We start from the raw sequence: 15,978 nt of genomic DNA, 5'->3' as shown, positions 1-15,978 counted from the left end.
GCAAAGCAAAATTATCAAATTTGTTGACCTATATCTTACACTTTTACATGCAGTATCCCCCTTTTATTGCAAATATTTATTTTTCTACAATTTGACATTATATTCTAAAGATTTTATCAAATCACATGAATAAATTCTATTTCAGATACATACCACCACATTAATATTAAATATAAGCCATTGTAAAACTTGGGCTTGCTAAAGAGTCAGTACTTCATATGTTGATCTGTATAGTCCAAATCAGTAACTCTGTCACTGACCTCTATCCTCAATTATGATCTTTCCCCTTTCTCTAATTGCTTATAATTAGGAGTATACTGGTAAAAGTTTAACAACCAACTCTCTGGAGGGAAAGTATAGCCATAACACACTTTCTGCATTATGACCATTTCCTCTTATCACTTTCTAAATCTAGACAATCAACATAGCAATATATCTAGGCATAATATACCTAGGCATAATACACCTAGGTATAAATAAAAGCAGTAATTGCTGCTTTCTAAAGTGTGAATGTTCACTGAAAATTTAACAATGGCTCTTCTGAGGCACTATGTTTACAGGAAATGTGTGTGTGTGTGTGTCTGTCTGTCTGTCTCTCTCTATATATATATGACACAGAGAATATGAATATGAATATGTACTGAGGACAAATGATCAGACTTGCTATTCCTTGGATTTTGTTTTCCTTCCAGGATTGCTTATTGCCTAATGGATCTCATATCTGATATGGATTCCCATAACTTGTCTGATCACTAAAGCAGCTAGTTTTTTTCTGATAGTATAAGTGAAACTGTGTCCTTTTTTCTTTCCCTCACTCCTCCCCTTTCTTGTGACTTCTGTGCTGCTGTTCCCTAGAAAGGCATCTTTAATTCTGGATCAGAACATTTGAGATTTCTCATTTCCTATAAACACACTGAAAATGGCTCTGCCAGCCCTAAGCTCTGGCTCATCACTAACATGCTATAGTAGAAATGAAGCTAGCTTTGTTTCTGCCACTTCATCAACTGAGTAACTTTCTAGTCAATTAATGTTGCTGAGCCTGATTTTTCATCTATAAAATGAGGGTAATGTTTATACTTCCTCCCTCACAAGGATATTTGGAAGATAAAATTCAATATTGCAAGTGAAGTACCCTGTTCCCTTAAATGTAAACGGTTACTGAAATTAATGATTATCATCAAAGACTCCATCAACTAACTCTCTCTACTCCTGTAAGGCAAATACAGGTAGCTTATCACCATCAGTTCATTCAATCCAAGTTTATCTGTGCTGTAACTATTGCTCAGTAATTACTTTATTCAAAATGACCTTTAGGAAGAATGCTAAGACCATGAACCATAAGTTTACAATATAGTTAAAAGTGAACTGGATTTGGAGTGAGAATATTCCCTTTCAAATTCTAGTCCTTTTACTTATTTCTCTTTGTTACTTTCTTTAGGCATATCATGTATGTTCTCTGTGCCTCTATTTCTTAAGCTGTAAAATGAAAAGTTTGGAATAAATGAAATCTGAGGTTGCTCCAATTTTAAAATCCTATGATCCTGAGATCCCATGACCTATTCTTTCTACTTACTTTCTCAGATTGCTTCTTTTACTTAGATTTTCTTTTTCTTGGTGGTCATTAAGATGGCCATAATATTTTCTTTTTTTATAATAGCTTTTTATTTTTCAAAACACATACAAAGATAGTTTTCAACATTCACCCCTTTAAAGTCTTGTGTTCCATATTTTTCTCCCTTCCTCTCAACTCCCCTGTCTTCTAGACAGCAAGTAATCCAATATATTTACTATATTTTTCAATTCAATTACTTTAGACCTCCTTTAAGATTTTCTATCTTCAATATAAAAAAATTCTTTCAGAGTAAGAAGAAAATTGTATCTCATACTCGGATGACAAAAAACTTTCTTATGTCATTTTAAAAAGATTGATTTCTATCACAACTAATATAAATATTGGCTGATCCATTCCATGGAGATTCGTTATCCTTACAGCTACTTGAACCTTAAGCAGAGCTCTCTGACACATTAGTTAAGAGACCTTCATCTCTAAGACTCCAAAGTGTAGGGACTTACCAATGAACACTTTGGTGCTAGAATTTGTGGTTGGGCCGAAGAGTAGTCTGTTAGAAATAAATGTTTAAATATAGACACGGTTTGCTAAACTAAATTGATCATGAGACACTTTGAGGCTTCAGAGATGAATGGAACCCATTCAAATGGACCTGGGGATCTAGGATACTCTCAGAATAAATTTGTGGTAGGAATAGGGGAATTTTTGAGCCAAAAAAAAAAAATCTATTGTCCTAGGAAAAATTTCACATGAAGACATGATACATATGTAATTTCACTTTTAATATTTTAGGAGGAAAATATTAGTAACATTGCAATTGTCTCAATAGCCTTCTATTAGATCCCAGTTTAATTAAATGTTAATAATATTAATAGAAAGAAAATTTCTTGAGGTCGGGAATTTTTTTTCCTTCTATCTTCAGCATCAACCACAGTGCCTTGCACATAGTATGTGCTCAAAAATTGTTTCTTAAATTATATTTAAAAGTATTGTTTTTGTGGGAAAAGGCATAAAGGAAAACAGTAAAGGAGTAAATAATTGTTTGGCCAGTGAGATTAGAATGAGAGATCTTTGGAGAGGAGACTGGAATGTCTTAGAACTTTTGTCATTATGAATGAACACTAAAGAAGAATTAAAGATTTTTGAAAGAGATACAATGAGGGTAAGGTTAAATGAGTTCAAGGTAAACAATTTCAGTTAACTACCTTGAGTGAGGAAAATACCATTTCTCTCTAACTCCTTTTTCTTTCAGATATTTTTAAAAAAACAACCTCTCAAATTAAAGCTATGGAAAGGGTTTAGGAGTAAGAGAAAAAACTCAAATTCCATGGAGATGGCAAAGCTAAAGTTCAAGAGCTGACTGCAAGAAGTCAGATGAAGTCCACTGGATGGATGTGAGGCTGCCCTATATCTGCTAATTTGTAAACCTTTACAAGGATTTCCATTGCCTGGGCATTGATTCCAACATACATTAATAGACAGTTGATATCCAGGAAAAAAGAATGGATGATCTTTGCTGCAGCTATTGGCAGAAGGAAAGAAGAGGTATCCTTGTAGTTGATTAAACTTTTGACACATTGCTATGGGAATAAAGTGGGAACAGAGTCAACTTTCTCTGCAGTTCCTTCTGTGTTTTACAATTGAAAGGTTATTTAGCACAGAGAAACAGATTTCAGCTGTGAAATGATTTCTTAGTGGAGAGTTAATGAATGTGACAGGTTCCTAAAGCCAGTAGCAGCTCCCCTAGAATTCCCAATAGGTGGCAAACAGTTTTATATGTTGTGGCTAAAGATGGAATACTAATGTCTATACCTGGAAGAACAATTAGCTAAGTCATTAATTGTGTTTTTATATACCAGATGTTCACTTAAAAGAATACTAGATTCAGAATCAGAGGGGCAGTAGGTTTAAAAATTGGAGGCAATATATTAAACTTAACAGAGATGACTGTTTAGTCCTTGAGTTTAAAAAAAAAAAACACTGGAAAGTACTATGTTGGGGAAGAATAGTTGGATAATAGTTTATCTCAAAAAAAAAAATCCTGGATCTTAGTGGTCTATAAAATCAGAATTAGACAGTTGAGTGATATGGTACATTAAAAAGTTAATGCACTCTTGATCTGCACTGAAAAGCATTGAATCTAGAAATAAGGAAGCCATGTACAGGGTAGTTTTTATTATTCTGATATTCTGCTGTATACTACCCTGGTTAGGACCACATATTGAGTATTATCTTTAGTTCTAAGTGTCTGTTTAGAAAAGAGAATAAACTAAAGAATAGACAGAGAAATGCAATCAGAATGGTGAAGGGCTTCAAGTCAATGTAATAGGAAGAATAGTTGAAGTAAATAGATATTTTTAGCCTGGAGAAGAGAAAACTCAGATGGTCACAATAGCAGTGTTCAAAAAATCATAGAGCTAGAGCTAGGAGAAACTTTATACACTATCTTGTCAAAAACTCTCATTTGATAGGTGAGGAATGGAGACCCAGAAATGTTAAATGACTTGTCCCACTCACATAGAGAAGAAACACTTAGGCAATATCAGCTAGCAAGCATTTAACAAGTACTTTATGTCAGGTACTGTGCTAAGGATTAAGAGAGGAAAAATAATCCTTGCCTTAAAGTAGGATATATATTTTCTAATGAGAAAGATGGCATTTATATAACTAGGCACATTAAATAGTTGAAGGTAATGTGAAGAGAGAAAACATTAGCATCTGGGCAAGACCAGGGAAAGTGTTCTCCTAAAGGTGAAATTGAGCTGAATGTTAAAGGGAGGTAGGGAAATTAAGAACATTTTTGGCATCTGGGACAGCCAGTACCATGTGGTTGAAGATGGAGTATTATATTCAGGATCATAGAAAATAAAGTATCTGCTCTGCTGGACTGTAAGAACACTGGAAAGGTCCAAAAAGGTCAGCCAATGAAGAGCTTCTTATGTCCAACAGAAGAACTTATATTTAATTCTAAAGACAAAAGGGAACCACTAGAGCTTTGGGGCTGAGGAAGGCAACGAGTGACAAATTTATGCTTTGGGAGGAAAATCTCCTAGACAACTATTTTGTTAGAGTAGGGAAAGATTTGAAACAGGAAAACCAGTAAAATTATTGTACTAGTCCAAATGAGATCAGGGTATGAACAACATTTGTGGCTGTATAAGTGGAGGCAAGGAAATGTGTGGTAAAAGTAAAAAAGGCAATATTAGTTGCCATATTGGATGAGTGGGATGAAGAGTCAAGAAACATCAAGCTTAATTTTTTTTAATACTTTTCTAAGCAGGTATTTACTACTACTACTACTTCTTCTTCTTCTTCTTCTTCTTCTTCTTCTTCTTCTTCTTCTTCTTCTTCTTCTTCTTCTTCTTCTTCTTCTTTCTTCTTCTTTCTTCTTCTTTTTTTTTCTGAGGCAATTGGGGTTAAGTGACTTACCCTAGCTTACACAGCTAGGAAGTGTCAAGTGTCTGAGTTCACATTTGAACTCAGGTCCTCCTGACTGCAGGGCTGGTGCTCTATCTACTGCACCACCTAGCTGCCCCTAAGGTTATCTTCAAAGAGTTTATGCAAGACCCTAGCTGCAAACTTCAATTGCAAAGAAAGAAAGAATGAAGAAGTAAAGGAGAAGAAAAATGAGAGGTAGAGGTATATTCAATAAATTAGCCAGAGAAAATCATGGCATATTCTGTCTGATGACCTAATGCCAAGGATTATAGTTAGTCAGGATATGATAGGGATTCAGAAAGTGAAATATTTGCTAGGGAGAAAGAAAGGGACAGAAAGAGAGAGAGAAAATCTAGTATGGAATAGGAGAGAAATTCTTGATGTAGCCACAATCCTAGTACAAGAAAAGAATAAATCTAAGTCATTGGTAGCTTCTTACTACTTTTAGTTAAGTCAAGTGATATGAAATTATCTTACTTCTTACTAGAGTCTCAGTAGCTTAGTCCCTGGCTCCTTTGGAAAGGTGGAAGCAAAACAGTATCTTTTATATATCAAACATTCATTCCATGACATTTAATAATTAGTGTGAAAGAAGTAGAGGTACTGACCCTTAAAGGAAAAAAATCACTATACCTTTTTTCTGATATACATATATATATAATATATACACACAAATATACATATATACACATATATATGTATGTGTTTTAGAAAAGATATATACAAATGTTTGTGTCTTACTATCTCTCTCTCTATATATATATGTATCTCTACAATCAAGATGTCATTTCCCATTAAATTCATGTAAAACCCTCTTATCTTAAAAAAAATCTTTAAAAAAAATTATGACATTGTAATTGATAGAACATTTAACATCTTGTACTTGAAATTTGTCATTTCTTAACTGAAAGGAAATATGTGTTAACATCAATTATCTAAAATCAAAATTGATCAATATATTTGAATTAAATTTTCTTACCTTTAATTCTGTCTTTATTTATATTGTGATAGTTATACATATTGTTCCCCTTGTTCTGTTTTCATTTTGCTTTATTTCAGTTAATAATGATGATGATGATGATGATGATGATGATGATGATGACATTTTTATATTGTTTACTATTTGGCAGGTATTGTGCTTTACAAATATTATTTCATTTGATTGTCATAAAACTTTTGAATGCAGATATCTCCATTTCACATTTGAGAAAAATGAGACAGACACACTTAACAACTTGCCTAATGTCATTTATCATATTTGAATTTAGCTCTCCTAAATCTAGGACCAGCATTCTATTCACTGTGCTATCTGCTACCTTTTCATATTTTTCTCAGTTCTTTATATACATCATTCCTTACAGTACAACAGTATTCCATTTCATTTATATGATGCAATTAATTGTGCCAAACAATAAAATATTCATGTATAGAACTTCCTATACATCTCTAATGTTAAAACTTTTTATCTTTTGTCATATTTGTTAGTTTAATAATTTTGATATTATACCCTTAAAAGTTAGGATTTGTATTATTTTTATGTGATCTGAAGCATTTTTCCTTATTTTTTTATCATGTAATGCTATATTTTGAAAATTATCAATGGGTATATGTATATATATTTATACTATATAATCATATATATATCATCTTTTAATCCCTCATCTAGTAGAGATTTGGAACTGCCAAAATATGTCAACTTTCTATAGATTCTTTTGGTTATTTCATGCATAAATGTTCTTTCTATTCCTTAATTTCTCTTCTTATTCTGATTGCATTGATATAACTTATGTAGAAGTTTTGAAATTTTATATAGTCAAAATAACCTGTTTTGTTTTATAGTCTCTTCTTTCATTTGCCTTAAAGAATTCCTGCTCTATTCATAACTATGAAATACACAATTCTCAGTTCTTCTCTCCTTTAAAAATTTGTATTATATGACTTCTTACATTTGGCTTATTTATCCATTTGAAATTTTTGTGATATACATTGTAAACTTTTTTGTCTAAATCTAATTTTTGACAAATTATATTGGAATTTTCCTGCAAGTTATTCTTAAATGATCAATCTCTGCTCTGTAGTTTATATTAGATTTACTTATTCTAACATTCTTTTTCTCCTTCATTTTTGATTAGTGACTTATAGAGGGCTGAAACTGCAAAAAGGTAAACTTGAATCAGACAACTAAGCACTTAAGACTAATTACCTATTCAATGTGAGACAATGACTTTATTAGCATATATTTGGATAAATGGCTCTTCTCACTGTTGGTGTTTGGTCTTAAGATAATCAGAGGCAAGGATTGAAGAGGGGTGGGGGGAAGGGGTGTGTGACATGAAGTCACTTGGCAGCAGGTCAAGGAGGAGAGAAGTTGGTGACTTCGGACTCCTGAATCCAGGATTCTGCTTGCCTGCCTCTTTCACTTCTCCTCCTAAAGACCAAGGACTTTGATTTATCCTGACTCTGGCTGACCCTGAAGCCCTCCAGAGAACTAGTACTTCACAGTGACTTTGCTTCTTTTTCAGATAATCTGCTCTTTGCTATCATTTTTTCTTATTATTAGTTAGCTATTTTCATGTTTGATTATTTTCAGTTTCATTTTTGAGTATTCTAATTTATGTCCTTAGAAACCTCTATTGGGTTTTGTATCCAATTTATCATTTCAAGTGCCTCATACTTTCACTTCCATTCTCATTTGGAATATTTGTTGATTTATCTTTTATTCCAAAGTATTTTATCAATTGCAATATAGCCCCCTTTTGATTTTTTTCTTATCAATTTCTCTGATTTTTTTTCTTGAATTGAGATGGATTTCCCCATATTTATTATTATTTTTAGCTCTATTTGGATCATTTCTTACTATTTTGAGATGATGGACAAAGATAGAACTTAAATACACACTCTCATTTACCTATTTTGCTGTAAATCCCTTGCCCCCTTCTTCACCGATATTTCATTAACATTAATTTGACTTCTTTACTGAGTCTTATTGTTTTATAATCTGATTTTGCTTTTAATGATGTTTATTTCTTTGCTTAGCATCTATCTTTTTTCCTTCTGGGAAAAAAAAAACATAATTAGAACATGACAGAACAATTTTAAATAAATTAGATATTTTTTTCTTTACTCAAATTAACATCCAAACATCTGAAATAAAAAACATAATAATTTAGTCAATTAGCAAGTACTTGTTGATAATCTACTAAGAATACATAAACAAATCATTTAATGCTCTTGATCCTGTTTCCTCATCTGTAAAGTGAAGATTATATTACTTGTAAGTATTCCATAATGGGTTTTATGAAGATTAAATGAGATAAATATGAAGATAACATTTCAAATTCTAAAGTACTATGCATTAGATGCTATTTATATGACTGTTATCTTCACCTTTAACAAACTTATAATCTAAGGCTAATGTCTGAATGTTAGTTATTTCTGATGAGAATATGAGATTTAAACTCTTAGAAGACAAATTTTATATCTTGAATGATACAAAATAATATAGCACTAAGTACTCATATGCATGGTATATATTGAGAGGATTTAGGGGGAGACAATTTGTATAAGTCAGAATAGTTGGAGAAGACATAGAGTAGGTGGAATTTGAGAAGGGTCTTGAAGAATAAGAAAAAAATTATATCGAGTAAGAAGACTAAGAGATTATTACTTCAGATTTAAAGTGGGAAAAGGCAGAGGAAGAAACTTCAAAAAGACACTATACCAGATTCTGGAAGAAAGCCATTCTGGGAATAGAAAATTATGTTGATAGATGATAAGAAGAAAAGGAAAGGAAAAGATGATTTGAGTTTGAGGGAAATAATATAGTGAAAGTCAAACCTTTCAACAGTAAGACTCTTTGGAGAAATAAATGGCATACAGCTTAGCTCTGAAATTAGACTTCCTTAAGTTCACTTGTACTAAATTTGGTCTTGGGAGAGAGAAAAATGACATTGTGTTTTATGTTTTTAACTTCTCCCCATAGATTTCTTAACTATTCTCTTTTAAATATTAATGCATTATTTGGAACTATGCCTTAAAAGCTATTAAACTGCGTATATCCTTTGACCCAGCAATACTGCCACTTGATCTAATATCCCAAAGAGATCAAGGAAAGGGGAAAGGAGAAAGGATCTTTGTATATAAAAATATTTATACTAGCTCTTTTCATGGTGATGAAGAATAGAAAAATAAGAGGATAACCATCAATTATAGAATGAATAAATATCCTATAGTGCATGAATGAGCATTCTTAGAGCATTCTAAGAAATGCTAAAGTGAATGGTTTCAGAAAAAATTGGAAAACTTATATTAACTGAAGCAAAGTGAAGTGTTCAGTACCAGGAGAACAATTTATACAATAATAACAATGCTATTAAAATCATCAACTTGGAAAGATTTAATAGTTGATCAGCAAAGGAGACAACCGTAATTCCAAAGAACTCATAATGAAACATACTACTACCTTTTAATAGAGAACTAATGAGCTGAAAAATATTCTCTTCATTTCTTCTTCTTTTTTCCTTCCCTTTTCCCCCTTTTCCTTATTTGAAAAAATCTAATGTGGTTCACAAGAAAATATCCTCAGAAGTAAAATTTTAACTTAATTATGAACAATTTAATTAATAAAGAAAAGAAAGAAAACATCTAAAGAAAGGCTATACAGACTTACATTCATAAGATTCAAAATGAGGAAGGAATAACTCATAAACAAAAAAGATAAACAATACAATAACATTAGAAAAGTTAAAGTCTTAATGAATTGTGGCTTTCCCCAACTGCTAATGATAAAAAAAAGAGCAGTCTTTCACTATCATCTGAGGAAAAACAAGAATAGAGAAATAGTTGACTTTTTTTGTTTAAAGATAATAGCATAATTTGAAATGAGGCTGAGCTATTGAACTTTAATTTTGTATTTGTGTTATCCAAAAATGGTTTTCAAATTCATTAGGATATAACAATAATAACTTAAATTGATAGGGTACTTTAAAGTTTTTAAGGGCTCTGTTGTCTGATTCAAGCATACCTTTTTGGAGTTTTAACCCTCTACAATATTTGACTAAAAGTTCAATGAGAATCAAAGTGATTTTTATAAAGCATTCTTAGTCCTCATTAATAGAAATATATTGATCACAAGATATAATAGTACAATTATACTCTGATCCAAATGAAACCCATCTGATCTACATATGTTGAGTTTAATGACTATGAACTATGAATGATCCCTTCCAACTCTTAAACTCTCTTATTTTCTAATGTAGCTAAATGGTACAATGTAGAAAATACTGATCTTTGAGACTGGAATTTTAAGCCTCAGAGATGTACTAACTTACAGGAACCCCCAGAGGAAGTTGGTAGCACAGCAGGAAGAACCCTGGGTCTGGATTCAAGAAGATCTGAATTCAAAAGTGGCCTCATACACCATAAGCAAGTCACAATCACTATTTGCTTCAGTTTTTTCAACTATACAGTGAGGATTATAATAGTCCCTTCTCCTAGGGTTGTTGTGAGAATAAAATGAGACAGAGACATCTATCGCCTTACATAAATTCATATTATACAAATATGTAATTTATGTAAAGAATCCTGGAAGTGCTTCAAATGAGGATTCTGAATGAGGATCTGGTTGAGCTGCTAGATGCAAAGATTACAGAAGAAAAGAAGCTTTAGAACCTTTGGTAATATATAATCAAAAAATTTCTCAAAAAAACAGTTGGCAGAAACATTTCATCATTTGGATCAGATATATGAGGAAAAGAGAGTCAGTTTCCAAACATTTCTCAGTTTACAAACAAAAGTTGCATAGCCAACTACCAGTGATAAAATCTAGGTGCAGTGAATAGGGAAGGAGCAATATAATATACATCTCTATTAATTTTTACTGGACAGTATTATACATATTTTTATCATTAACTTTACTTTTTTAAAAAATAATTTGCTTTATTATCATGGCCCAGTATTTAATATGTCTGTATTATAGTACATTTTATGACTTGCATAAAGATATTATTCTGAGTATATTTTTGTTATATAAGTTAAGTGGGTGGGTAGGGGAAAATTTGCATTATATAATAATTATTTTTCATAAAGATCTGCAAAGTGGTTCACTTATGTAAAGTGAGAACTATCTGTATTTGTAAAGTGTTTAAAGCACTATAGAAATACTAGCTATTGCTAGTTATTACTCTCCAAACAGGTGAAGGAATCAAGGGTATAAATTAGACTCTTTTAGTAGTAATAGCTATTTTCAACTATTTGTAAGGCACTCTGGAGATCACGTAGTCCCCTCTTAGATAATCTGTTCTCTCTTACTCTAAAAGGTAGAATTAGAATTTATAGGGGATTAAATAGCACAGTGGATACAATTCTGGAATCAAGAAAACTAAGTTCAACTCCAGCCTCAAGCATATTAGCTATGAGACTCTGGGAAAGTCACACAGTTTCTCTCCGCCTCAGTTTCTTCAATTATAAAATGGAAATAATAATAGCACTTGCCTCCCCATGGTTGTGAGGATCAAATGTGATAATGTTTATAAAGTACTTGGCACAGTGTCTGGTAATAGAATAAGAACTTAATAAATACTTATTCTCTGCCATTCTTCCCAACCTCCCCTATTACCTCCCATAAGTAGAAGTTTATAGGCTGCCAGATTTTGACTTAATAAAAGACATTTCTGTAGTAATTTGAGCTGTTTGTACTGAAATTCCTGGCATGGACTGGCCATCTGTCAGATAAGTAGAAGAGTTTCTGCTTTGGAAAATCCTTGTACTTGGAATAACTAATGTCTAAATTCCTCTTCAGCTATCCAGTAAGTTATTTATACAAAACTACATATTCACAAAACATCCATCGCATGGTGTTATTTGGAGATAGCTTATTGGTAAGATTTAGATAATGTTTTACTATAAATCCTTAGGATGAAGCCACTACATAAAATGATAAAATGTAATCTGTAAAAGGTGATGTATATATATATAAACTAGGGAATTGTAATTTATAGTAAAAGGAAGAAAGGGTAATATAATTGCATATGCCAATCGAAGGTTCATGGTGACAGCATATATCTGACCATACATTGATTTTTAAAATTAATTTTCTGGAATTCTGGCTTCTGTTTTTGTTTAGAACATTTAAGCATTGTCTTCTTCTGTGTTGGCTATTTTTTTTCAAATCACTTCTGTTCCCAATAAAATGAATGAAAATGGAATGCCCTGTACTTTCAAAATTATTCCTTAAATTTTCATTTTAATTCTTTCCATGATCCTTAAGGCTTAATTTCATTTATGGACACATCAATGAAGCCAAATTCTTTTGCCTCTCTCTTTTTCTCCCACCCCTTCTTTTCCCTTGTTCTCTTCTTTTCTTCCTAAAACTTTAATTTGAAATTTTCTACTAGAATCCAATTAACTTAGATCAATTATATATCTATATAATGTACATATATGATATATATTCACTATTCATACCTACAATGTCTTGTAACTAGTTGCTTTTAATACCCTATTGTACCTTGGAAATAAATTATGTAGCCAAACATTTGGCTTTGGTTTAGAGGGTGAAATCTTAAAAAAAAAAAAAAAACACATTGATACCCAGGTGTGGTGCAAAGCTGGTCTTTAAAATACAGATGTTATTACCTCTGGGCATGAGGGATTTAGGAAAAAATGCAACGAGCTACCCCCAGAGGTGAGACAATGGTCATAAAATGAGTTTCTCTGATATATGAATTTTTGCTGAGCTGTCTTTTTGCAACATTTAGTGAATATTTAATAAAGCCAACAACCATTTTAGCTAAATTGCTAACATTTGGGGAGCAAGGTTACACAGAATAAAATTGAATTATAAAAACAGTTTTCTAGTTAACCCGGGTAACCACTCATGGTAGTATTTCTTTATTTCTGTTTATCTCCATCCTCAAAGGGGCCATTTACTGGATCCTGATGGCGTGTCTGCACAGCTGGCATGAGCTGGTGGCCATAGATCCCAAACAATCCAGTGCATACCTCTGAACAGAAAGGACCCTTATTTTCACTCCTTGGCTGGAGGCCAAAACTGAAGGGAACATACTTAATCATCAAAGCCTTAAAACAAAATCAAGGAAAACACAAAATAGATTTTCTTTTTTTCCCTCTAAGAAGATAAAGTTATGTATATGAGGGCTTACATATACATGCATGTGAATATGTGCAGCAATATATACATGCATTACCACATATATGTGTGTACATACATGTATGTTTATACATACATGTATGCATGTGTATATGCATGTGTATATGGATGCACTTTTCTTCCTCTTAACTAGGTTTCCTTGAAAGCTACACTTATTCTCATTTCTTCAAGACATGAGCAGGTCTTCTTTAGATCTGAGAAAAGTGTCACTTATATGGTAACTAGTATAATTTTTAAAAAAATAATCAGAGACACCAATTAGTTTGATGAAAACAGCAACTAGGGCAATGTAACTTAAGAAAAGAAGAAAAGAAATACGATGACATATGCCAAAAGAAGGTTCTGATGAACTTTAATAGGAGATGATTTTTTACTTAATGAATAATATAGATTTAAAAGTGAAATCATTCATCAGCCATATCATTTCATTATCAAGGACTGGAGGATTATAATAAATAACAGTTTAATATAATGCTCATGATTACAAAGCACTTTACATAAATTATCTTGTTTCAATTCAGTAATAATAATTATATCTAACATTCACATAGAACTTCAAGGTTTGCAAAGTACTTTATAAATATTACCTCTTATTCTAATGAAAATCCTGGGAGGTAGGTGTTATTATTACCCTATATAGCAATTAAGAAACTTAGTCTGGGTCACATAGTAAGTATCTGTGGCAAGATTTGAACTCCTAGTTTAGCAGTCCTTTCACTGTGCCATCTAGCCATCTCATTTCAGTTATGTAGTACAAGTATTATTGCCCCTGTTTTACATATAAGTAAACTGAAGTTCAGAGAGATTAAGGTATCTACCTAAGGTCACCCAGCAATAAATGATGACACTAGAACACAAGTTCATTTTGACTTCTATTTTGGTGCTCTTTTTACTGTTACCTATTATCTCATAAAAATCTTGTGGTATGACTGGTATTTTGAATTTAATCAGATCATATAAAAGTTCTGACTGAGAGATCTCTAAGCTGATTTTGAAATGTTCTGTTCATGGCAGCAATCTATGCCATTTGTTCTGGGAAGAAGTAAAGTAATATCTATGAAGACCCTAGGATTATCCTAGAAGAATATGAGCTTGTCTGGTTGGAAGTCTAAAACATGAAATACTGAAGAGATTCTCAGGTTAGGAACTTAGGGGCTGAGGCCTATTTATCGATGTTTTAGATTCACTTAATAAATAAAGTTCTGGCTCTATGTATATCAGATAATTTAAATTGCAATGGCCAACAGAAATTCAGAATATGGTGATTATCATCATGTTGAGCATATTACCATTTAGAGAATGACTTAGTTTAGGAAATGATAGATGGCAATCTGTTCACTGGTTCCTCCGGGATGAATTTTTGTATACCCAGAATTGAAAAAAAATGATGCAGAGTGTTATGCAAGCAACTGTGTCTAACCCTAACCCTTTCTAGATCTTCCCGTCCCCAAATACTGTGATTTTTTAAAATCCTTTTTAGTGTATGTGAGCGGTGATGTTATTGACTTAGAACTGCTTTTCAGTATCCTTATTTTTTTTTCAAATGGAGTATTTTGAGACTTGGTCTCTAATGGATGAAATTTTAAGAGGATCAAAGGAATAATAACTTGCTGGAAAGTAATTGATTGACTGGATTTCAAAATCTTTAAGAAGGTGGATACAGAAAAAGAAGGAAAGTTCTGGAGAATGTATGAGGAAATAGATAATAGATGAACAACCAGGGTATTCTACTGCCACCTAAAAAAATGTAAAGTAAAACAAAACAAAACTTTGAAGAACTCCTCCAACATATGAGATGATGCTTTATGGAGACTATATAGAGAAATGTGGGTTCAATAATGAGTAACCTGGTCCCTTCAAACATTATTGTTCATAAAAATACATAAAGGAGCAAGAAATGGAATTCTATAATGTGAAAGTCAGTTACCCAGTACTGTAAAAAGCTGATGTTTATAGAATGTTCAATGATTTTCACTAATAAGGCCATTTCTATAGGAAATCAAAGCTTGGGCAAAACAAGTAACCAGACATTAAACCAACAGTCCTGTCCAGCAGGACTGTTTCTATTTGTATCTCCATCACTTGGAACATTACTTATCTTAGTACATAGTTAATACTTTGTCATTCAGTCATTTTAGGCATGAAGGATCTAGAATCTTGGCAGGTAGCCAAGGCCATAGAAAGGGACACTAGCAACCAGGAGACTTGACACAAGGATCCTTTTTACCCTAATAAATGTGTTAACAGTTTAGATGGTGCCATTGCTAGGGTCTAAACAGTCTGGAATTTGTAGGAAGAAAGAATCAGGGTAAAAGGGTATAGTTAGGAGTATAGAGAATTATGCTGGAAAAGGTTAATTGCCATAAATTTGCCATACAATTTATGTTAATAACAAAAGCAAAGAACTACATGATACTTTGTAGATTTATTGCAGATTTATAGAATACATATATTATATAAAATCAGCCTTATCATAGTCATAGTAGGTAGGGACAGACTTTACCATTATTAATTAAATTAATTTTAGTTAATTACTTAAAATTAATATTAGTAGTGATGAGAGTAACTATTTTTATTGGTATGATTTTGGCAACTATAGTTATTGAGAATATTGATAACTATACAAATAATAAAAACTATAACTTATCTATTATAATTATTTATAATTATATGTATAATTATAATTATTATACTAAGTAAACTTATAATTACTCCTCTTTTACAGATTAAGAAACTGAGTCTCAGAGAGATTATTTGCTTATCCTTTCTCATTTAAGTCTAGAAAGCTTTCTGACTTAAG

Source organism: Antechinus flavipes, chromosome 2, assembly GCF_016432865.1.
Source record: "Antechinus flavipes isolate AdamAnt ecotype Samford, QLD, Australia chromosome 2, AdamAnt_v2, whole genome shotgun sequence".
Classification (NCBI taxonomy): domain Eukaryota; kingdom Metazoa; phylum Chordata; class Mammalia; order Dasyuromorphia; family Dasyuridae; genus Antechinus; species Antechinus flavipes.
The sequence above is the reverse complement of the archived record's forward strand: the minus strand, read 5'-3'. Positions refer to the sequence as shown.